The sequence below is a fragment of the Vulpes lagopus genome, chromosome 1 (genome assembly GCF_018345385.1).
Source record: "Vulpes lagopus strain Blue_001 chromosome 1, ASM1834538v1, whole genome shotgun sequence".
Classification (NCBI taxonomy): Eukaryota; Metazoa; Chordata; class Mammalia; order Carnivora; family Canidae; genus Vulpes; species Vulpes lagopus.
Genome location: NC_054824.1, coordinates 141,841,603 through 141,864,816, shown reverse-complemented (window position 1 = coordinate 141,864,816; position 23,214 = coordinate 141,841,603). Strand labels below are relative to the sequence as shown.

Genomic DNA, 23,214 nt, shown 5'->3' with positions numbered 1-23,214 from the left:
CATCTGTATATAAGTTTTGTGTGGACACGTTTTCAGTTATTTTTGGTAGTTACCTGGGGGTAGCATTGCTGGGTACCTGTGGTAAGTGTTTGAGGAACTGCCATACTTTCCCCAAACTGCTACATCTTTTTACATTCCTTTTTTTTTTTTTTTTTTAAAGATTTATTTATTTATTTATTTATTCATGATAGACATAGAGAGAGAGAGGCAGAGACACAGGAGGAGAAAGAAGCAGGCTCCATGCCAGGAGCCTGACGCGGGACTCGATCCTGGGACTCCAGGATTGCGCCCTGGGCCAAAGGCAGGCGCTAAACCACTGAGCCACCCAGGGATCCCCTCATTTTACATTCCTACCAGCAGTTATAAGAGTTCTAATTTCTCCACATCCTTACCTGCTTGGATGTGAAGTGTTATCTTATTGTGGTTTGATTTGCATTGCCCTAGTGACCAATGATACTGAGCATCTTTGCATGTGTTTATTGGTCTTTCTTTCTTTCTTTCTTTCCTTTCTTTCCTTTCTTTCCTTTCTTTCTGTGAGAGAGAGGGCATGGAGGGGACAGGCATATGGAGAGGGAGAGTCTCAAGCTGACTCTGCTGATTGTGGAGCTAGATGCGGGTCTTATGACCCACGAGATCATGATCTGAGCTGAAATTAAGACTCAAACGCTTAGGGATGCCTGAGTGGCTCAGTGGTTGAGCGTCTGTCTGCCTTTGTTTCAGCGTATGATCCTGGGGTCCTGGGATTCAGTTCCACATTGGGCTCCATGCAGGTAGCTTACTTCTCCCTCTGGCTACATTTCTGCCTTTGTCTCTGTGTCTCTCGTGAATGAATGAATGAATGAATGAATGAATAAATATATAAATAAATAATTTTTTTTTTTTTAAAGAGTCAAACGCTTAACCAGCTGTGTCACCCAGGTGGCCCCATTTGTATATTTTCTTTAGAAAAATGTCTATTCAAACCTTTAGCCCATTTTAAAATTTTTTTTTGTTTTAAGTTCAAGTTCTTTATAAGATACATGGTTTGCAAATATTTTACTCCTTTTTATGGACTATCTTTTTACTTTCTTCATAATGTACTTAGAAGCACAAAGGTTTTTAAATTTTGACAAAGTTTAATTTATCATCTTTTCTTTTCTTGCTTTTGGTTTTGATAAGAAATCATTGCCTAATCCAGTGTCTTAAAGATTTATGCCTGTTTTCTTTTTTTATTTATTTTTTATTTTTTATTTTTTTAAAGACTAATGAAATTATTTTTTTTAAAATTTTTAAAATTTATTTATGATAGTCACACACAGAGAGAGAGAGAGGCAGAGACACAGGCAGAGGGAGAAGCAGGCTCCATGCACCGGGAGCCCGACGTGGGATTCGATCCCGGGTCTCCAGGATCGCGCCCTGGGCCAAAGGCAGGCGCTAAACCGCTGCGCCACCCAGGGATCCCTTTCTTTCTTTTTTTAAAAAAAGACTTTATTCATGAAAGACAGAGAGGCAGAGACATAGGCAGAGGGAGAAGCAGGCTCCATGCAGGGAGCTTGATGTGGGACTCTATCCCAGGACTCCAGGATCATGCCTTGGGCTTAAGGCAGGTGCTAAACTGCTGAGCCACCCAGGGATCCCCTTATGCCTGTTTTCATATAAGGATTTATATGTATAGTTTTAGTTTTTACATTCAGGTTGATCCATTTTGGGTTAATTTTTGTTTATGGCATGAGGTGTAGGGATCAGACTTCTTTTGCATGTGGATATCTACTTTCCTACATTATTTGTTGAAGAATGATTTTTTTCTCCCTTAAGTTATCTTGACAGTCTATTTTTATTCAGATATCTGAATTTAAGAAATTGCACAGTTGGAATAAAAGTGATATGTTGATACCATAGTCCAGACTATTCTGTGAATGTTTACTTTGAACCCCCGGTAATGTGGCTTTTCTTTCTAGACTTTTTTGGAAGAGTAGTTTGAAACAAATACAAATTTTTGTGATTTTGCAGAGTAATATGAACCTAACAGACATTCAGAGTTCTCCATTTGATTATTCATATAGGTCAGGAAAAGCTTTTTTTTAAAAAATATTTTATTTATTTATTCATTAGAGACAACAGAGAGAGAGAGAGAGAGAGGCAGAGACGCAGGCAGAGGGAGAAAGAAGCAGGCTCCTTGCAGGGAGCCAGATGGTGGGACTCAATCCCCAGACCTGGGATCACGCCCTGAACTAAAAGCAGATGCTCAACCACTGAGCCACCCAAGCGTCTCAGGAGAAGCTATTCTTTTTTTTTTTTTTTTTTTTAATTTTTATTTATTTATGATAGTCACAGAGAGAGAGAGAGAGGCAGAGACACAGGCGGAGGGAGAAGCAAGCTCCATGCACCGGGAGCCTGATGTGGGATTCGATCCCGGGTCTCCAGGATCGCGCCCTGGGCCAAAGGCAGGCGCCAAACCGCTGCGCCACCCAGGGATCCCAGGAGAAGCTATTCTTGATTTTGTTGCAGAAGATGGTGGTTCATTCATTCGTTTGTTTTTTCTTTTCTTCCTTTTTTTTTTTTTTTTTTGACATAACTTTAGGGATGCATGGTTATTGATTGTATGAGCTTGGCCACTTTTTCTTTAAACTGGAAAATGGTTTTTTGTTTTGTTTTTAAAGATTTATTAAGAGGCCTTGTGTACATGTGTACAAATGGGGGCAGAAAAGGGGAGAGAGAATCCCAAGCAGGCTGCATACTCCATGCTCAGCGCAGAGCCTGACATGGACCTGAATCCCACGACCCTGAGATCATGGCCTTAGTCAAAATCAAGAGTCAGACGCTTAACTGACTGAGCCACCCAGGCACCCTAACCTAGAAAACGATTTTATTTTATTTTATTTTTTGAGATTTTATTTATTTTGAGAGAAAGAGTGCACATATGACTATGAGTGGGAGGAGAGGGGCAGAGGCAGAGGGAGAGAGAATCCCAAGCAGAGTCCATGCTGAGAGTGGAGCCCCGTGCTGGGCTTGATCTCAGGATTCTGAGATCATGATCTGAGCTGAAGTGAAGAGTGGGAAGCTTAATTGACTGAGCCATCCAGACACCCCTGAAAAGTAGCTTTAATAACAATTTTTATTCTTATTTCCATTCCTCATTGCTTTTCCCAAATGAAAGCAATACTTGTGCAGATAGTGCAGGAAAATTCAGAAGGAAAAGTAAAGCCCTTTCTTTCCCAGTAGATTCCACTCCTTATATAACTAACTGCTTTTTTTTTTTTTAATCTTTTTTTTTTTTTAAAGATTTATTTATTTATTTATTCAGAGAGAGCGAGAGAGAGGCAGAGACACAGGCAGAGGGAGAAGCAGGCTCCATGCAGGAAGCCTGACGTGGGACTCGAACCCGGGACTCCAGGATCACACCTTGGGCTTCAGGCGGCGCTAAACCGCTGCGCCACCGGGGCTGCCCTAACTGCTTTTTTTTTTTTTTTTTAATTTATGATAGTCACAGAGAGAGAGAGAGAGAGGCAGAGACATAGGCAGAGGGAGAAGCAGGCTCCATGCACCTGGAGCCTGACGTGGGATTCGATCCCGGGTCTCCAGGATCGCGCCCTGGGCCAAAGGCAGGCGCCAAACCGCTGCGCCACCCAGGGATCCCAAACTAACTGCGTTTAATCATGTTTGGGTTTTTTTGTTTTTGTTTTTATTTTTTTTCCTTTAGGTTCATTCCCAAACTCAAAAACACCACATATTTTTCTGTATCTTGATTTTTTTTTTATTCCAATTCTGAACAGTGTATGTTGCTTGACTCTAGTAGGTAAGTTTAGATCATTGTTTTCCACATTATCTGGCATATTGATTTCTACTAGTTATATTATTTTTTTAAGTTTTATTTTATTTTTTATTTTTTTTTTAAGTTTTAATTTAAATTCCAGTTAACGTGCAGTGTAAGAAAAGTTCCAGGTGTACAATGTAGTGATTCATCACTTCTGTACATCAGGTACTGCTCATCACAAGTGCCCGCCTTAATTCCTACCTCACCCATCCCACATCCGTCTCTCCTCTAGTAACCATCAGTTCTCTATAGTTAAAATCTGTTTCTTGGTTTGCCTCAGTTTCTCTTCTTTCCCCTTTGTTTTGTTTCTTAAATTCTACATATGATTGAAATCATATGTCATTTGTCTTTCTCCTAATTATTTCGCTTAGCATATACTCTCTAGCTTCATCCCTGTCATTGCAAATGGCAAGATTTCATTCTTCTGGCTGAGTAATGTTCCATTTTGTATGTATGCGCATGTACATATATATGTGTACGTACGTATATGTGTGTGTATGTATATATACACAGACACACCACATCTATATTCATCTATTGATGGACACTTGGGCTGCTTCCATAATTTGGCTGTTGTAAATAATGCTGTTCTAAGTACTGGGGTGCATATGTCCCTTTGGATTAATATTTTTTTATTCCTTGAGTAAAAACCTAGTAGTGCAATTGCTGAATCATAGATTAGTTCTATTTTTAACTTTTTGAGGAACCTCCATACTGTTTTACAGAGTAGCTGTACCAGTTTGCATTCCCCAACAGTGCAAGAAGGTCCCCCTTGCGCCATGTACTTGCCAACAGTTGTTTTCTGTGTTGATTTTTGCTATCCTGAGAGGTGTGAGGTGATATCTCATTGTAGTTGTGATTTGCATTTTCCTGATGACGAGTGATGTTGAGACTCTTTTTATGTGTTTGTTGGCCACCTGTGTCTTACCAGTTCACTTTTGTTCCTCATTCTCCCGTTAATTATTAACGTTTTGTACTAGTTAAACTTTTGTTTCTTGACCCATCAGTTTTAGATGGTATCTTTTCAGTTGCCAGCATCTCAGGATTTAGCACTCATCCATTTCCCTTTGTTTCTCCTAGCTCTGTCCTTCCTCTTCTTCTAGCCTTCGTTTTCTACTGCGTTGTCAAAATTTTAGCTTTTATTTTATGGTTAAACTTCTCTGTGCTTCTAAGGGAGATTCTAGAAATTGAGTATTTGATCACCTTTTGTAGTATGTATTCTGATAGAAATATTAGTCACTGTGAAACCAAATCACTTGGAGCTGTAGGAGAACTTCTGTTACTAAACCTGTGCTCCTTAAAGGAGATGTATAATAAAGTCCTGCTTGAGTGAGGAGAACTCATGGAAGTTATTTTTAAAATTTAATATTATGTGTTCTTATTTGTAACCAGCTTTTCTTGAAGAGACTTTCTGGAGCTCTCAACCTTCCTTTTTTTAATTTGGACAGCTTGCTTTCTAGATCTGCTATACAGCTGTCATCCTGGGATTACATTGCACTCCTGTATTAGATCTATTGCTTGAATTCCATGTTTTTCTTTTTTAAAAATCCTTTTTTGATATTACGGGAATATAATCTAGAATAGTTGTTTTAGGATGGACATGTGTTGTGATACACAGTCTAATTTCTACAGTATCTGAAAATGACTTACCTTTGTTCCTGTTTGGAAGTTTAGATCTGGAATTATGAAATTGGTAATCAGTTTTTCCTACCCAATTTTGAAAGCTTTGCTTTAGGAAATTAAAATTCTCAGTGTTTCTAATAGAGATCCATTACAAATCTGATAGTTATCCTTTTGTAGTCACCTTGTTTAAAGTCTTTATGGTAATCTTTTTATCTTTGGTATTTTGTGAAATGTGTTTAGTTGTAAGCCTTTTTTCATTCTTGGGGGAGGGGAATGGGTAACTTTTTAGTTCTGAGACTTTGCAAGCCTGGGAAATATCTTTTATTCCTTTTTTTTTTTTATGTTTTTTTTTTTTTTAATTTTTATTTATTTATGATAGTCACACACAGAGAGAGAGAGAGAGAGGCAGAGACACAGGCAGAGGGAGAAGCAGGCTCCATGCACCGGGAGCCCGACGTGGGATTCGATCCCGGGTCTCCAGGATCGCGCCCTGGGCCAAAGGCAGGCGCTAAACCGCTGTGCCACCCAGGGATCCCTCTTTTATTCCTTTGATAATTTCTTTCCCTCTTCTGTTTTCTCTGAGACTTGTTGGGTGAATGTTGGACTTCTAGATTGACATGTATATATCTGAAGATTTCCTTGATTTTGTCTTTGAACTCTTCTGTAGGATTTATTTCTGTGATTATATTTTTTTAGATTATAGGAGCTTTTTCTTTTAAGAGAAATTTGTCCTCAATTTATGGGGAAAAATGCCTCAAATTATCTGATAATGCTAATTTCTTTGAAAAGATCTCTTGAGACAATTTTCTTATTGGAATCATGGTTTGTATTTGGGAATACCATGCTAATTTTTAAAAAATGGTTGTTATTTAAAAGATTATAACAGGTAAGGAAGGTATAGGTAAATAAACATGCATGTAGCCATCATATAAGTTAAACAGCTCATTTCGTTAGGTCAGCAGGGTATTCTTTCCTGATTTTATCCACATTATATAGATATATGAATTTTAAATCATATCTATATGTGTAAATTTTTAATATGTTTAAAATTTTTACACAACTGGAATGATGCTGTATTGGGGTATTTTTTTTGTTTATTATCATTTTTAATTTTCCATGTATAAATACCAGTCTGCCCATTCTCTGGTTGGAAATTTGTGTAGTTTCCTTTTTTTTTTTTCCCCCCCTATTACAGGTCCTCAAATTCCTTATTCAACCTTCCAAAATCCAAAATGTTCTGAAAATGCAAAAAAGAAAAATTCTATAAACTTAACCTGCACTGATTTGACACTATTTGTGATTTTGATTGATCTCATTTAGTGTAAATATTTGTATGTTTCATTGTAGAAATTCCAGGAGTAGAATTGTTGGGATTTAAGGATATGTTCATCTTCAACAGTACTAGATGATGCCATCTTATTTCCCAAAGAGGATTGTATCAGTATTTGCTCTCTCCAGCAATGTAGAAGTTTTCATTGCTTATTAGCTTTCTTACTAACCCTTTTATCAAATTAAAAGTTTTGCCAGTAAGTAAAAATTTCTCCTGTTGGTTTTTAATTTTTCCCTTTGATAATGAAAGTGAGCATCTTTTATTACGCTTATTAACATTTTATTAACTCTTCTGAGATACTATTAACTAGTTTATGTCTTTTGTCTGTGTTTGCATTGGGTTTAAAAATTTTTTTTCTTACTGGTTTGTAATAATTCTACAGTTGGATCTGTGTATGCTTTCTGGATTCTGATCTCTTAATCTGTGCTAACAGCACCATCATGTTGTCTTAATTACTCCAACTCTATAATAACTTTCACAAAAACAAACTTCTATTGATAAGGACTTTCATGTAGGAAATACATAGATCAAGAGAGTACAGCTGGATGAATTTTTCAGTATAACCAAATGCGGATAAAGAAATAGCACATTATCAGCACCCTAGAGACTTCCCTTGAGTTACCTCCCAGTGACTAACCTCTGTCTCCTCAAAGATACTACTGGCTTGATGTTAGTCTTAGATTAGTTTTGTCTGTTTTTTGAACTTTATAAAATGGATCTATATATCTTGTATACATATGTGTATATATTTGTGTATATATTTTTCATGTCTGACTTTTCCCCTCAGTTTTGTTTGCAAGATTCATTTGTATGTAGTTGTAGTTCATTCATTCCCTTCCACTAGCAAAATAATAATTCCAGTTGCTTCACATTCATTCTTGTTCACTTTTAATTTTAGATATTTTGGTGAATGTTTAGTGGTTTTAATTTGCATTCTCCTAATGAATAATGATGTTAAGCCTCTTTTAATATATTTATTTATTGGCCATTTGGATATCTTTTGTGACATGGCTTGCCAATTTTTTACCCATTTTTATACTGAGCCAACTATCTTTTTTATACAGATTTGTAGGAATTCATTGCATGTCCCAGATAACAACTCTTGCAGGTTATATTTTACAAATAATCTCGTTTCCCCGGCCCTGTATGTCTTTTCAAAGATCTTGACTTCTCAACCTATCCATTGTCCTTTCCCCATTGACAGATATTTCTGGGGGAAAAGAGGCATCAAATGTTGGACTCCATTTTCTATACTTTGCTTCTTTTCGTAGTGTTGGCCTCTCACGTCCTTGCTGACTTTATAGTGTTTCATGTCTTTAAATGGATGTTTTTCATATTATGTTCAGTTTTTAAATTTTCATAGGGAAAGTTAGTCTCCGTCTGCTCAATCTTTGAAGGACAAGAAGGAGGCCAAGTTCTGCCTTATAGTTCTTTAGGGAACTTCTTGGCTATTTGATCCTTTGTAAAATTTTAAAATCTTTTTTTTTTTTTTTTAAGTTATGTACACATACAAACACGCATGATCTCTTGGGATTTTGATGGGCAATGCATTGGATCTGTAAATCAGTTTGGAGAGAATTAGGTTTTCTTAACCATGAATATTATAATTGCCATTTATTTGTTAGGTCTTTTACAATGTCTTTCATAAAGTTTTATAATTTTCTTCAACTAAACTATTGCAAATATTTTGTTAGATTTATTTTTAGGTACTTTATTTTTATATCAAGTCATAAATGGTAACTTTTCATAATTCTGTTTTCTACTTTGCTGGTGTATAGAAGTACAGTTTTGACTTTGTGTAACAACCTTGCTGTACTCCTAATTGTGGTAAATTATCTATAGAATTCTTTGGATTTTCTGTGTAGACAGATCTATCTGTGAATAATGACCTCTTTGTTTCCTCCTTTCCAATTCTTATGCCTTTTTTTTTTTTCTTTCTTTTTCTTGTCTTAATGTGCTGGCTAGGATCTCCAGTACAATGTTGAATAGAAGCGGTGATGGGGGCATCCTGATCTTGTTCCTGATTTTAAAGGGAATGCTTTCAAAGTTTCACAGTTAAGTATGATGCTTGCTGTAGGTTTATTGTAGATAATCTTTTCAGGTTAAGGATGTTCCTTTCTATTACTAGTTTGCTAATTTAAAAAAGCCATGAATGGATGTTGAGTTTTATCAAAAGCCTCTTGTGTTTTTTGAGAAGATATTTTTCTTTTGTAATCTGTTAACAGGGTGAAATACCTGTGTTTCAAGCATAAAGTCAATCCTGATTTGTCTCTCTTTTTCATTATTGGACTCAAATTGAAGATAGTTAATTTAAGATTTTTCCTTCTAATAATTAGTAATATTGACCTGTAAAAATATACGCTTCTTTCTCTGGAAGAAATTATGTAAAATTAGAATGATCCGTTAAGTATTTGATAGAATTCCCTATAAAATTGTTCCTGTTTTTTTTTTTTTTTCCTGTGTGTGTGTGTGTGTGTGTGTGAGAGAGAGAGAGACACTTCTTAACCACTGACTGAATTGCTTTGTTGATAGGATTGTTCATATTTTCAACTTTCAAGCCAGTTTCGGTAGGTTATAATTGTATAAGAAGTTGCCCATTTCATTCATGGTCTTGAAATTATATTAAGTTGTTAATCTCTAATTTTGTGTAGTACCTTTTATCTTTTAATGTTAATGTTCCTTTTATCTTTTTTAATGCTTTTTCTTTTGATCAATACTAAAAACTAAAAGCTTGCTAATTTTTAAAAGACTTTTCAAAGAATCAAGGGTTTTTTATGCTTTTCAATGTATCCTTCCCCCATTTTATTAATTTCTGCTCTTTATTTGTATACTTTATCTTTTTGGTGTTTATTTTTATTCTTTCTCTAATTTCTTAAGTTGGACGCCTTGCTTTTTAATTTTCAGTGTTTAACCTAGGTCTCCATTGTTTTCCCTGCATCACACAAGTTTTGATATGCAGTGTTTTCATTATTTTTCACTGTGAATTCCTTAATTTATGAGTTATTTAAAAGTTTTTATTTCCAAATATATGAGAGTTTCGTTAGTTACTGGTTTTTAACTGTGTTGTGGTTAGGAAGCAAGTTTTGTGTGACTCTAATATTTTGAAATCTGCTAAGATTGTGGTCAGTTTTTATTTTTTTTTGTACTTGAAAGCGAATGTGTATTTTCCAGTTGTGAGCACAGTTTTACATATGTCTGGTAGTTAGGCTTGTTAATTCTATTCAAATCTTCCATATCTTTTTAGAGAGAAGTATGCTGATCTTTTAGAAGGATGTTTTTTCCCTAGTTTATGTAGTTATACTGATTTTTTAAAATATATTTTAAATTAAAAAATATATATTTTAAATTATTGCTAATACATGAAAATTAAAGATTATATTTTTCTGTTGAATTGGAGCTTTTACTTTACTCTCTGTCGTTACTCCTTGTGTCTTTGAATGTTCTTTGTATTACTGTTTCATGTTATACCTATACTGTTTCCTTTTGGTCCACGAATCTTGCCTGATTTTTAAAATTCTCCCTACTCCTACATTTTTGTTTTCTTTTGTTTTAGTTTTCTCTTGTGAATATCATGCTGTTGGATTAAAAAATAATCTGCTTTAGTAATCTTGGTCTTTGTAATTTTAAACTTTATTAAGATAATTGTCAGTTTACTCACAGTTGTAAAAAATATTACAGACATTTCATGTACTCTTTACCAAGTTTCTCACAGTGGTAGCATCTTAGAAAACCAAAGAACAACATCACAATAATATTAGAAGGGTATTGACATTGACCCCATCAAGATATAGACCGTTTCCATCACTATAAGGATACCTCTGTCTTTTTTATTGCTACACCCACTTCCTTCCCATCCCCTTAATATCTTAGACCCAGTCATCTGTTTTTCATTTCCGTGGTTTTATTTTTTTCTAAGAATATTACATAAATGGAATCATACAGTATGTTACCTCTTGGGTTTTTTTTTTTCCCCTGATCAGCATCATTCTCTGAAGATTGATTCATGTTTTATGTATCAATAGTTCATCTCTTTATTGCTGAGTATTTCATGGTTTGGATTAGTTTAACCATTTACCTGTTGAAAAACATCCATGTTGGTTAGAGTTTTGGGCTGTTAAGAATAAAACTGCTTTGAGATTTCTGCAGAGGCTTTTTTGTGAACGTAAGTTTTCATTTCTCTGGGATAAAAATACCCAGGAGTGCAATTCCTTGGTTGTATGGTTATTATAAATTTATAGTTTTTAAAGAACTTGCCAAACTGTTTTCCAGAGTGGCTGTACCATTTTACATCCTTACCAGCAATGTATGGAGTGATCCAGTTTCTCTGCATCCTCGCCAGCATTTGGTGTTATCACTGTTTTTCATTTTAGTCATTCTGGTATGTATCTAGTGATACCTCAGTGAGGTTTTAATTTGCACTTCCCCGGTGGCTAATGATAATGTGTTTCATGTGCTTATTTTTTGTCTAACCTTATTGGTGAAATCTGTCTTTATGCCTTTTGCCTTTTTTAAAATTGGATTTTTTTTTTTTCTGTTGGATTTTGAGAGTTCTAGAGATATACTGGGTACTTGTCCTTTGTTGGTATGTGGTTTGCAAATACTGTTGGCAAGCCTGCTGATTGTTTTTTCATCTTTAATGGGGTCTTGCAGAGCACAAGTTTTTAATTTTGGTGAAGTGTAGTGTATATATATTTTTTCTTCTGTCGATTTTTCTTTGAATGTCAAGTCTAAGAACTCTTTGCCTAGCACTAGTTCATGAAGATTTTCTTCTGTTGTTCCCAAAAAGTTTTAAAGCTTTATTCTAACAGTTAAGTCCGTGATCCATTTGGAGTTAATTTTTGTATAAAAAGTAAGTTGTAGTTGGATGTATAGTTTGCTTCAGCACCTTTGTTGAAAGGCAATCTTTCCTCCATTGAGTTTTTTTTTACCTTTGTCAAAAACTATTCGGGCATATTGTGTACGTCTGTCTGTTTTTGGGTTCTATGTTCCATAGACCTGTGTGTTACCTCTTCTAATACTACATACCACACAGTCTTGATTACAGAGCTAAGTTGTTGAAATTGAATAGACTGATTTCTATTTTTTTCATATTGTTTTAGCTCCTCTAGTTCCATTGCCTTTCCATATAAATTTTAGAATAATCTCATCTATAAGAAAGTCTTGGTGGGATTTGGGTAGAAATCCGTGTTAAATGTGTGTCAGTTTAGTGAAAATTGGTGTAGTTACTTTGTTGAGTTTTAAAAGCCATGGAGAATCCATTCATTTAGATTTTCTTAGACTTTTTTCATTAATATTTTGTAGTTTTGAGTATACAAGTCTTGTGTGTATTTTGTTAAATATTTAAACAAGTATTTTCATTTTTTTTGGAGTGAATGTAGTGTTTTTAACTTCTTTCCAGGGATCCCTGGGTGGCGCAGTGGTTTGGCGCTTGCCTTTGGCCCAGGGCGCGATCCTGGAGACCCGGGATCGAATCCCACATCAGGCTCCCGGTGCATGGAGCCTGCTTCTCCCTCTGCCTATGTCTCTGCCTCTCTCTCTCTCTCTCTCTCTCTCTCTGTGACTATCATAAATAAATAAAAATTAAAAAATAAATAAATAAAAATAACTTCTTTCCATATGTCCTTTGTCAGTATATAGAGATATGATTGGCATTTGTGTGTTGCTCTTGCCTCCTGCAACCTTGCTGAACTCAGTCTTGGTTGTAAGAGTTGTTTTATAGATTCTTGGGATCTGCAAATATAGGCAATTTTAAAATTTTTTTTTTCTTTTCAGCTTGTGTGCCTTTTATTTCCTCTTCTTGTCTTTTCCTTTTCCAGAACTTACAGACCTATTCTGATTAATAGGGTGTGAATTGACATTCTTGCCTCATTCCCACTTAGCCTTATTCCCATACATTGTCTTTCACCACTGAGTATAATGTTAGCTCTAGATTTTTTTGTAGGTGATTTCTATCAAGTTGAGGAATTCTGCATTCCTGCCTCTTGAGAATTTTTATTATGAGTGGATATTGAATTTGTCAAATGCTTTCTCTGCATTGACTGCTATGATCATGTGGTTTTCTTTTTTTTAGCTCTTAATAAGGATATACTCCAAAAAAAATATACATTGATTTTTGATTTCACACATTGAACCAGCCTTGTAATCCTGAAATAAAACCTCACTTGGTCATGATATATAATTCTATTTATTTATTTATTTTTATTTATTAAAGATTTTATTTATTCATGAGAGACACAGAGAAAAAGAGGCAGAGACACAGGCAGAGGTCGAAGCAGGCTCCATACAGGGAGCCCAATGTGGGACTCGATCCCAGGACTCCCTCCCGGGACTCCACGATCACACCCTGGGCTGAAGGCAGGTGCCAAACCACTGAGCCACCCAGGGATCCCCTATAATTCTTTTTATATATTACTAAGTTCTATTTGCTAACATTTGTTAAGGATTTTAACATTTATATGTGTGATGGATATTGGTTTATAGTTTTATTTTTCATACTATTTTTATTTAGTTTTGCCATCAGGGTAATACTGGTTATAATTTATAGAATGAATTTGGAAATATTCTGTTTTCTGGAAGAAATTAGATTGGTGTTAATTCTTCTGTAAATGTTGGGTAGAATTCTCCAGTAAAACCATTTAGGCCTGATTATTTTGGGGGAGTTTTACTTTGTAATTTAATTTTTTTGAAGATTTTACTTATTTATTTATTAGAAAGTGCTAGCAGTGGTGGGGAGGACAGACAGGGAGAGAGAGCCTTAAGCCGACTCCATGCTGAGCATGGAGCCTCTTGCTGGGCCGAACCTTGCAACCCTGAGATCATGACCTGAGCCAGAATCAGGAGTTGGGTGCTTAACTAACTGAGCCACCCAGGCACTCCTGTTTTGGGGAGTTTTAAAATTATAAATTAGATTTCCTGAGGGGTTTTTATGTACTTCATTTTTATTTGTTGGGATTATTGATATATTTACATTTATTCTTTTATTCTTCTTCATTTTGTGCTTTCCTACTTTTTCTGTGTTTTGTCTCTCCATGTTACCACCTTTTGGGCTGATTTTTTTCCTGCCCATTTACTTGTGTGAAATTACCTTTTTTTTTTTTTTTTTTTTTGGTTCTCTTGTACACCCTTGGAGTTATCTTGAATTTTCTTTTGAAATTTTGGTACATGTGTGTAAGTCTAAAGCTATCTATTCCTTTAATTACAGGATACTTTAAACTGCTCTGTACTCTACCAACTTAAATGCATGCCATTGCCCTGCAGTTTTGTTTGGTCATTTTTTAGCCTTACAAATGTGATATCCTAATTTTATCTAGTAGATGTTTAAGCTAATCACCTCCCTCCCCAGGCTGTCATTTTCTTTGGTCATCATTCTGCTTAGATTCCTCTAGATTCCTCTGGTACAGCTGTGACGGGCTTTTTATTTTTCTTTCCTTGTGCTAGACATGCTTGCTTTCTCAAATGTTTTCCACCTGCTGCCTCCAAGGCCTTCGAACGCTTTTCTGCAGATATTGATTGGGTGGCTTCTCACTCCTTCAGTTATTCAGTTACCTCTGGAGGTAAACCTTCCCTCTTTAAGATTGCAAATCCTTTACCTCTTCACTCTCTGTTTCCTTTTCTCCCATTATTTTTGACCTTTGTTATTGCCACCTGCCATGTTATATATTTTATTCTTTATGGTAAGTTTTAATTTGTCCAGCCCCTCAGTTATTCTTTGAAGTTTTATTATATTTATAAAATTGAGGGGTAGTAACATCTTTTCAATATTTATTTTATCTAGTAAAATAATATAGTCCTTACTTTAGTCAATGGTTCTTTTATGTCTTGTTTTTATGTAGCTATTACAAAATTTTTAAATTTATGCCTTTGTACTTTATATTTTGTTACTTAGGCTTTTTTAAAATAATGCTTTTTTTCTTATCAGTAACTTGAAAATCTGTATAGATAACTCCGTGAATTTTCTTAACTTATTAGGTCTTATTTTTCAGTGGATGCTTTTATATTTTCAGTATAGACAGTTTTGTCATTTGTAAATTACAAATATTGTTTCTTTTAAAATCTGTATTAGGCCCTCTAGAATAATTTTGTTTTTTTTGTTTGTTTGTTTGTTTTTTAAATTTTTTTAATTTAATTTATTTATGATAGTCATACAGAGAGAAAGAGAGAGAGGCAGAGACACAGGCAGAGGGAGAAGCAGGCTCCATGCACCGGGAGCCTGATGTGGGATTCGATCCCGGGTCTCCAGGATCGCGCCCTGGGCCAAAAGCAGGCGCCAAACCGCTGCGCCACCCAGGGATCCCATGAATGAGAAAACATCTTTCATAGGTTTTTATGATCAAATGTTTCATCTTTAAGGAGGATACTTGTTCTTGATTTCTGATAGCTACCTTTTATCATGTTAACAGTTTCATTCTGTTTCTTTTTATTGAGAGATTTTATAAGTAATGGATAGGACTTCTTCAAATGCCCTCTTGTCATTTATGCAGATAATCATATGGCTTGTTTTGAGCAAATCTTTTTGTATTGCTTTCCTTACTTTAACAGTTATCAGAATAACGAGAGTTGGTTTCTCAACATCCTGTAACAGAGATCAGTGAGTTTTTTTTAAGTATTGTTATTATGAACAAGTGATTTTTAATACATTTGATGTGTTTGAATTGATGCAGTTATTTTCTTTGATGGTTAGATTTTCTTGTCTTGGGCTACTGGGTGGTTTTCTGTGTCCTTCTGACAAGATTCCAGTAGTCTTCAATAATTCCTTTGGTATTTCTGGTATTATAAAATATTCTTGTGCATTTTTTATCCCAGACTTGCAATTAGCCATTTCCTCAAGGAGCCTGGGTTCTCGTTCTCTCTCTTTCTCTCTCTCTCTCTCTCTCCCTTTTTTTGGAGCCTGGTTCTTTTTGTGGGAAATGGTATTTAGACCACAATCTGTTTTTTTCCCTGCAAACAACCAGCAATTTTTGCTTGATTAAATCTAAAATACTTTCAGATTTATGGAAAAGTTGGGAAGATAGTACACAGAGTAGTATATAACCCACAACTAGTTTCCCCCATTGACGCAAACTCTTTATAGTAGAAACATTCTTGCAAAGGTAGAGAATTCCCCATGTACCTTGAGCTTCAGCAGAGATCACCTCTTATCTTTGTACTCTTACTCTTTTTTTATGTCTCCACTCATTCCTGGCAATGACTTTTTTTTCCAGGTTTCAGGTAATATTTTTTATTATTTTCTTAATTGAGGTATTATTGACATATAACATATTAGTTTCAGATGTACAATATTTGTATGCATTGCAGGATGATTACCACAATAAATCTAGTAAATATCCATCATCTTACAGTTACCAAAAATATTTTTCTTGTGATGAGAACTTTTAAGATCTCAGCAACTTTCAAATATACAATATGCTGTTTTGTTTTTGTTTTTGTTTTTTTGTTTTTAAGTAGGTTCCACGCCCAGCGTGGAGCCCAGTGCGGGGTTTGAACTCACGACCCTGAGATCAAGACCTGAACTGAGATCAAGAGTCGGACGCTTAACTGACTGAGCCACCCAGGTGCCCCACAATATACTATTATTAACTGTATTCATCATGCTGAATATTATATCCCCTTTATTTATTTTATAACTGATAGTTTGTACCTTTTGAACCCCTTCACCTGTCCCCTTGAACCACCAGTCTGTTCTCTGTACCTATGAGCTTGGTTTTCTTTTTTTTTGCTTCTAGATTCCACATATAAGTGAGATCCTGTAGTATTTGCCTTTCTCTGCCTGACTTATTTTGCCTAGCATAATGCCCTCAGGGTTCATCCATGTTGTCACAAATCACAAGATTTCATTTTTTTATATGGATGAGTAATATTGTATATATGCATAGAAGTTGCTTTATGTATAAAGCTGTGAGGGGTGCATGTAGATATATAGCTGCTTTATTCATTTATCCATTTATGGACACTTAGGTTGTTTCCATATCTTGGCTATTGTATTTGAGTAATGATGCAGTGAACTTGGCAGTGGTGCACATATCGTTTTGAGTTATAAAGTGTTTAGTTTTTTTCAGGTAAATAACCACAAGTGGAATTGGTGGATTCTTTGGTAGTTCTATTTTTAATTTTTTGAGGAACCTCCATCCGGTTGCCATAGTGGCTGTACCCATTTACCCTATCACTAACAGCACACAAGAGTTTTCCCTCTTCTCTACAATCTCAGTAACTTTGTTGTCTATTTTGATCATAGCTACTCTGACAGGTGTGAGGTGATATCTCATTGTGGTTTTGATTTGCAGTTCCGTGATAATTAGTGATATTGAGCATTATTTCATGTCTCTTTTAGCCACATGTATATGTCTTTATTTTTTTATTTTTATTTTTTTTTTAATTTTTTATTTATTTATGATAGTCACAGAGAGAGAGAGAGAGGCAGAGACACAGGCAGAGGGAGAAGCAGGCTCCATGCCCCGGGAGCCTGATGTGGGATTCGATCCCGGGTCTCCAGGATCGCGCCCTGGGCCAAAGGCAGGCGCCAAACCGCTGCGCCACCCAGGGATCCCTGTATATGTCTTTATTTGAAAAGTGTCTATTCAAATTTTTTGCCCACTTTAAGTTTTTATTTAAATTCCAGTAAGTTAACATATAGTGTAATATTTAAGGTGTACAGTTTAGTGATTCAGCGATTCCATATAACACCCAGTGCTCATCACAAGTGCACTCCTTCATCCCCATCACCATTTTAAACTCATCCTTCCACCTCCCTTTTGATAACTATCAGTTTGTTCTCTGTAGTTAGAGTCTTTCTTGGTTTGCCCCTCTCTTTTTCCCCCTTTGCTTGCTTGTTTGTGTCTTATATTCCACATATGCGTGAAATCATATGGTATTTGTCTTTCTCTGACTGACTTATTTCACTTTAGGGTACTCTGGAGCTAGAACCATCTGTGTCATTGCAAATCTGCCCAATTTTTAATTGGACTTTTTTTGGTTGTTGATTTTTCTAAGTTCTTGATATGTTTTGGATATTCTCACCTTATCCAGATACATGATTTGCAGATATTTTCTTTCATTGCATAGGTTATCTTTTTGTTGATGGTTTCCTTTGTTTTGTGGAAGCTTTTCGGTTTGATGTAGTCCCACTTGGTTTTTTTTGTTGTTGCTTTTGCTTGTGGTATCAGATTCAAAATGACATTGCCAAGGCCTATGTCAAGGAGCTTACCAGCCTTGTTTTCTTCTAGGAGTTTTATGATTTCAGGTCTTATGTTCAGATCTTTGTGTAGTGTTAAGATAATGGTCCAATTTCGTTCTTTAGCATGTAGCAGGTAGCTGTCCAATTTTCCCAGCATCATTTATTGAAGAGACAGTCTTTTCTCCATTGTATAATCTTGGCTCCTTTGTCATGAATTAATTGACCATACATGATAGGGTTTATTTCTGGGCTCTCTAATCTGTCCCATTGATTTATATGTGTTTTCATACAAATGCCTTACTCTTTTGTTTTGTTTTGTTTTTTTAAAGATTTTATTTATTTATTCATGAGAGACAGAGAGATTGGCAGAGACACACAGGCAGAGGGAGAAGCAGGCTCCATGCAGGGAGCTGATGTGGGACTTGATCCCGGGTCCCAGGATCAGGCCCTGGGCCGAAGGCAGGCGCTAAACCGCTGAGCCACCCAGGGATCCTGTAGCTGTGTAATATAGTTTGAAAACAGGGAGCCTGGTGCCTACAACTTTGTTCTACTTTCTTGGAGATTGCTTTGACTATTTGGAGTGTCCTCAAATGATTTTAAAGGAAATTCCATACATTTTATGATTTTTATCTGTAAGTATTTTAGCATGCAACTTTAAGCATAGAAATCATCTTAACCAAGTATTGTACATGGTTTATTTTAAGCTGTTTTTATTTTCCTAAGTTAAACTATATTTGGGTACATTGAGGGCTTTTGTGTTTGTACTCACTGGAAATGTTGATGAATTACAAAAAGATTTCTGTGGTCCATATTGGGAAGTAAGAAGGAATTGGTGGTATACTAGGCTCCTTGTTTCATTTGACTTTTACTTAAATTTTTGTTTTAATAAGTCTGACTCTCTGCCGAGGTTTGGCACACAATAACTTGCATGTTTAAAAAATTTGTGTTCAGATGTTTTTTCATGTTTGACTTCTAACATGTATTTAACTTTCTTCTATTGTTTTGAACAGTTTAAGAAACAATTCAATCTTTTCTTTGAAGGTTTAGTAGAATATATTTATTCATCAAGCTGTTTGGGTCTAGATCTTTTGGAAGTGGAGTGGGCAAGGATAATCAGGTGGAGTAATTTATGTTTTTCTAGCAAATAACTTTAAGTTAGAGTATAGTTGCACACGTTATTCTCTTTATTTAAAGAAATTTGCTGCTGTCTTTCATGTTTTTTTTTTTTTTTTGCATTCTCAAGACTATTTTCTTTCCTTTTTTTGGACTTGATGTTAAATATTTTTCTGCATTTTGCTTTCTAATTTATGATTGGTTTGTTTTTATCCTTTAATTCTGTACTCATTTTGAGGGTGTGTGTTTGCTACTTTTTTGCTTTTTGAAATACTTAATTGTAAATTTTTTATTGTATAATAATAGAAGCATTTATGGAGATGCTCTCCCTAGTTTTGGCTTATTTTACAGATTTTGAAATGTAGTATTCCCTTTATTGTTTCTTTTGATGGTTTTCAATTTCGATTCCTTCAGCCTAAGAGTTAATTTAATCAATGTGTTGGGAGGAAGAGATCCACATACAATCTCTCAAGTAAAAGGGATTTAATTATAGGAAAAATGTGAATTCACAGGAATACAGTGCTAGGAACTAAGGCCTCCTATGACCTCTGAAAAGGGCAATAGTTAGGAATTGGGAGTATCGGGCATCCCGGGTGGCTCAGTGGTTTAGCGCTGCCTTCAGCCCAGGGCATGATCCTGGAGACCTGGGATCGAACCCCGCATCAGGTTCCCTGCATGGAGCCTGCTTCTCCCTCTGCCTGTGTCTCTGCCTCTCTCTGTGTGTGTCTCTCATGAATAAATAAATAAAATATTTTTTAAAAAAGAAATTTGGAGTATCTAATTTGTTACATAGTTTCTTTTACAGGTTGGTCAGTCCTTTGATGTATTGATTATGTATCTGGTGGTTTTTCTTTATGCATTACTATGTATAAGTGAAGAGGGAAGTTATTTTAATATTGTAGTTGGGATAGGCAGTGATAATAATGTGACTTATCAGTTTCCTTCAGCAGTTCCTTTCCCTACCCCATATTCTACATCCTAATGGATGGAGTATCTATCTACAAAGTTTGTGTTGATCTTTATCATGACTTCCAACCTATTAGAGCTTCCCCAAATTCCAGACTGCCTGTGCAGTTTCTATCTCATGCCTAAGAGCTGAAGAGCAATCTCAAGGAAATCTTTTTACTCGTTGGTTATTGCGTGTAACTATCATATTTACTTATTTTTTTTTAAAAGATTTTATTTACGAGAGAGAGGCAGAGACACAGGCAGAGGGAGGGAGAAGCAGGCTTCCCATGGCAAGGCTGATGTGGGACGTGATCCCAGGACCCCAGGATCATGACCTGAGCTGAAGGCAGATGCTCAACCACTGAGCCACCCAGCGTCCCTCATACTTACTTTCTTAATGAGATTTTCTAAATATAGCACCTTTAGTTTGCCTTCATTCCTTGTGTGATGTTCCAATTATATGACCCAGCTTTAATTTTTAAAATAATATTGTTACTTGAATTTGATAAGTTGATTTAAAGACCTAGTCTTAATTTGTATCTTTTGTTTAGAGATCCAAATTGTTCACATATCTTTTTAAAGATCAGTCCTGCCAACATTTCTCTCTAGTTCATAGAATTTCCTTAAAATCATTTACCGAGCATTTATTGAGAAATTCTTTTGCATAGAGCATAAAGCAGTTGTCACCAAAGTATTAGAAGACAGACTTTGGGAGGCAAGATGGACTGGATAAAGTCCACTTGGAAAATATTATACAAAAATTATATTAAAGCTGTAGACATTCGAGGTTGGGAAAACAGTAGCTGAAATCTGTTCTTAGTGGTCTTCATAGCAGGCTCATCTAACTTGGTGACAGCTGAAATTTGGTTGAAGACTGAGTTAAAGTGCTGCCGTTTGTTAAGAGGAAATGGGATCCAACAAGGTTTGTCTAGAAAAACATATTCCTAGAATGGGACTTGGTAAGTTCCATAGAGAGTATCTTAATAGTGAATTCTAAATAGAGGAGTTTTTGTTGTTGTATGTTTTTGAATATAAATAGATGGCTGGAGGGATGAAGTGACTTTTCTAAGCTCCTGAGTCTGGATGCTGGGACTTGTCCCGAATATGACTGCTGGTTGCTGTTGGGAAGCTTTCTGGCAGCATCTTAGGTTCGTGGCCGCCCTTTTCCAGTGGCACTTTGTCTTCACAGCGTTTTGCGATACGGAGACCATCCTTGTCTGCTCTCCTTTCCTTTGCCTTTCCACAACCTGAGGGATTTCTTTTTGCTTCAGAATTTCCTGATTCCACATTCATGTTGTGAGCCCTCAGGTCTTTCTTCCTTTTTGATTGTATATTTACAACAGCTACTGGCTCTAGCCAGTTACATTTGCATTTTTTTGTCACATAAAGTTATCATTGGAAATAAGAGATGTGAGACCTCCCATCACATTTTGAGAGCCAAGCTTAGGATGATTTTGTGTTCTTTTTTGTCATTTCTGAAAAATCTCCTTAAAGCAGAGAATAATCTGAAAATAAATAGAAGGAGGGAAGCAAAGTAATGAATTGAGTTAGATTTCTTTAGAAAATATCCCAGATATCTTTTATATGTATGATTGTGTTAGTGTTCTCATGGTTTAATGTTGCTTACGCTACTGTAGTATAAGCCAGCTTCAGTTCAGGTATTAGGATTGGGGATTTTGGGAAAGATACATTGTGTTCTCGCTTGGCAAGACACTTGAGAAAGCTGTCATAGTCCTTTTTATGCGTGAAACCTTGGGTAGACTGTAACTTGAGGTCAAGTTATTGTCTTGTTTTTCACCTTTGTTGTCCTTAGCATTTGGGGTAAGAGATAAAATCTTTATTTTAATATGTGGAGGAAATGAAGCCAGTTGAAGTGTGAAGACCATGTGTTGTGCTGTATGTTGCTATTAGAGTGTGATTTAGAACTGTACTGTCCAGTGTGGTAGCTGCTGGCCGCATGAGGTTTTGGAAGCACTTGAAATGTGGTTAGTCCAAATGGAGATGTGCTCCCAGTGTGAAATACACTGGATATTGAAGACTTAGTATTAAAAAATATCTCATTGACCCTTTTAAAAGATGGATTTCAAAAAAAAAAAGAGATTTATTTTAGAGAAAGAGCAAGCATACACGCATGCAAGGGGAATGGCAGAGGGAGAGGGAGGGAGAATCTCAAGCAGACTTCCCACTGAGTGGGGCTCAGTTCCACAACCCTAAAATCATGACCTGAGCTGGAACCAAGAATTGGATGCTTAACTGACTGAGCCATGCAGGCACTCCAGAAACAATGGGTTATTTTTGAATTACAAAAATTGATTACATGTTGAAATAATACTTTTGATATATTGTATTAAATAAACCATATCAAAATTTTAACTTTTAATGTAGGTACAAAAAAAATTAGAATTAAATGTGTGGTTCTTTTTTCTGTTGGAACATGCTAGTTGAGAATAAAAAATGGTTGCTAGGAGTACAACTTAGTGTTCTCTGACTTGTACAATATGAAATATGGAAACAGTATATGAAATAGAATTATGATACAACTTGTACATACAGATTACTTTGATATATTTAAATTTATTTACTTTTTAGAAAACAAGTACTCCTTATTCCTGACAACTGTTTAAAAGCCAACCGGAGTTTAAACCATTGTTTCTGGGCTGAAAGTGAGACTTAAAAGTTGAGATCAGAGGACTTTGATGAATCAGTACCAGCTGTAGGTGTTGCCCCGGCAGACCTACCAGGTTGAGAGGGAATCCTAGGTAGCTCTGGAGTGTGTAGCACTCCTCCTGGAGGAGGAGAGATGGGCAAAGTTTCCTTAGGGTTGAATTGTGAGGGTCAGCTCCAAGTCGTACTCTTCTTTCTGACTAGATGGGCCACTTGTGTACAAGTAAATCTGACCCAGGTGTGGTTTAACCTCCCAGATTCTGAAAATCATCAATTAGATAGACTTAAGAGGCAGCAAGTAGTTAAAAGTATTTGCTAGACTGGTTGAATAAGTAGATGGTGAAATCTGAAGCAAGAACTGCTTATAAGCTTCATTTTATACCCAGAACAAGTCAGGAGGGTGGCATGGAGGGAATCTTGCCTTTTAAGATTTACAGCTAATCCTTTCCTTGGCTGCTTTTTTTTTTTTTTTTAAGATTTTATTTATTTATTCACAAGAGACACAGAGATAGGCAGAGAAAGAGGCAGAGGGAGAAGCAGGCTCCATGCGGGGAGCCCAATGTGGGACTCGAA

General features: G+C 35.9%; 1 protein-coding gene across 8 annotated transcripts in view; it reads left to right on the top strand.

Moving 5' to 3' along the window:
* The window catches only part of PIAS2 (protein inhibitor of activated STAT 2), a 99,130-nt gene that overhangs the window by 5,626 nt on the left and 70,290 nt on the right, over window positions 1-23,214 (top strand). Inside the window, exon 1 of one of the 8 annotated variants that reach the window (XM_041744106.1) lies at window positions 11,073-11,124. The exons of the other annotated variants lie outside the window; for them this stretch is intronic. The gene's annotated coding sequence lies outside the window, so the exon portion shown is untranslated. Of the gene's footprint in view, window positions 1-11,072; window positions 11,125-23,214 lie in introns of those variants that run through there. 8 annotated transcript variants of the gene reach the window in all.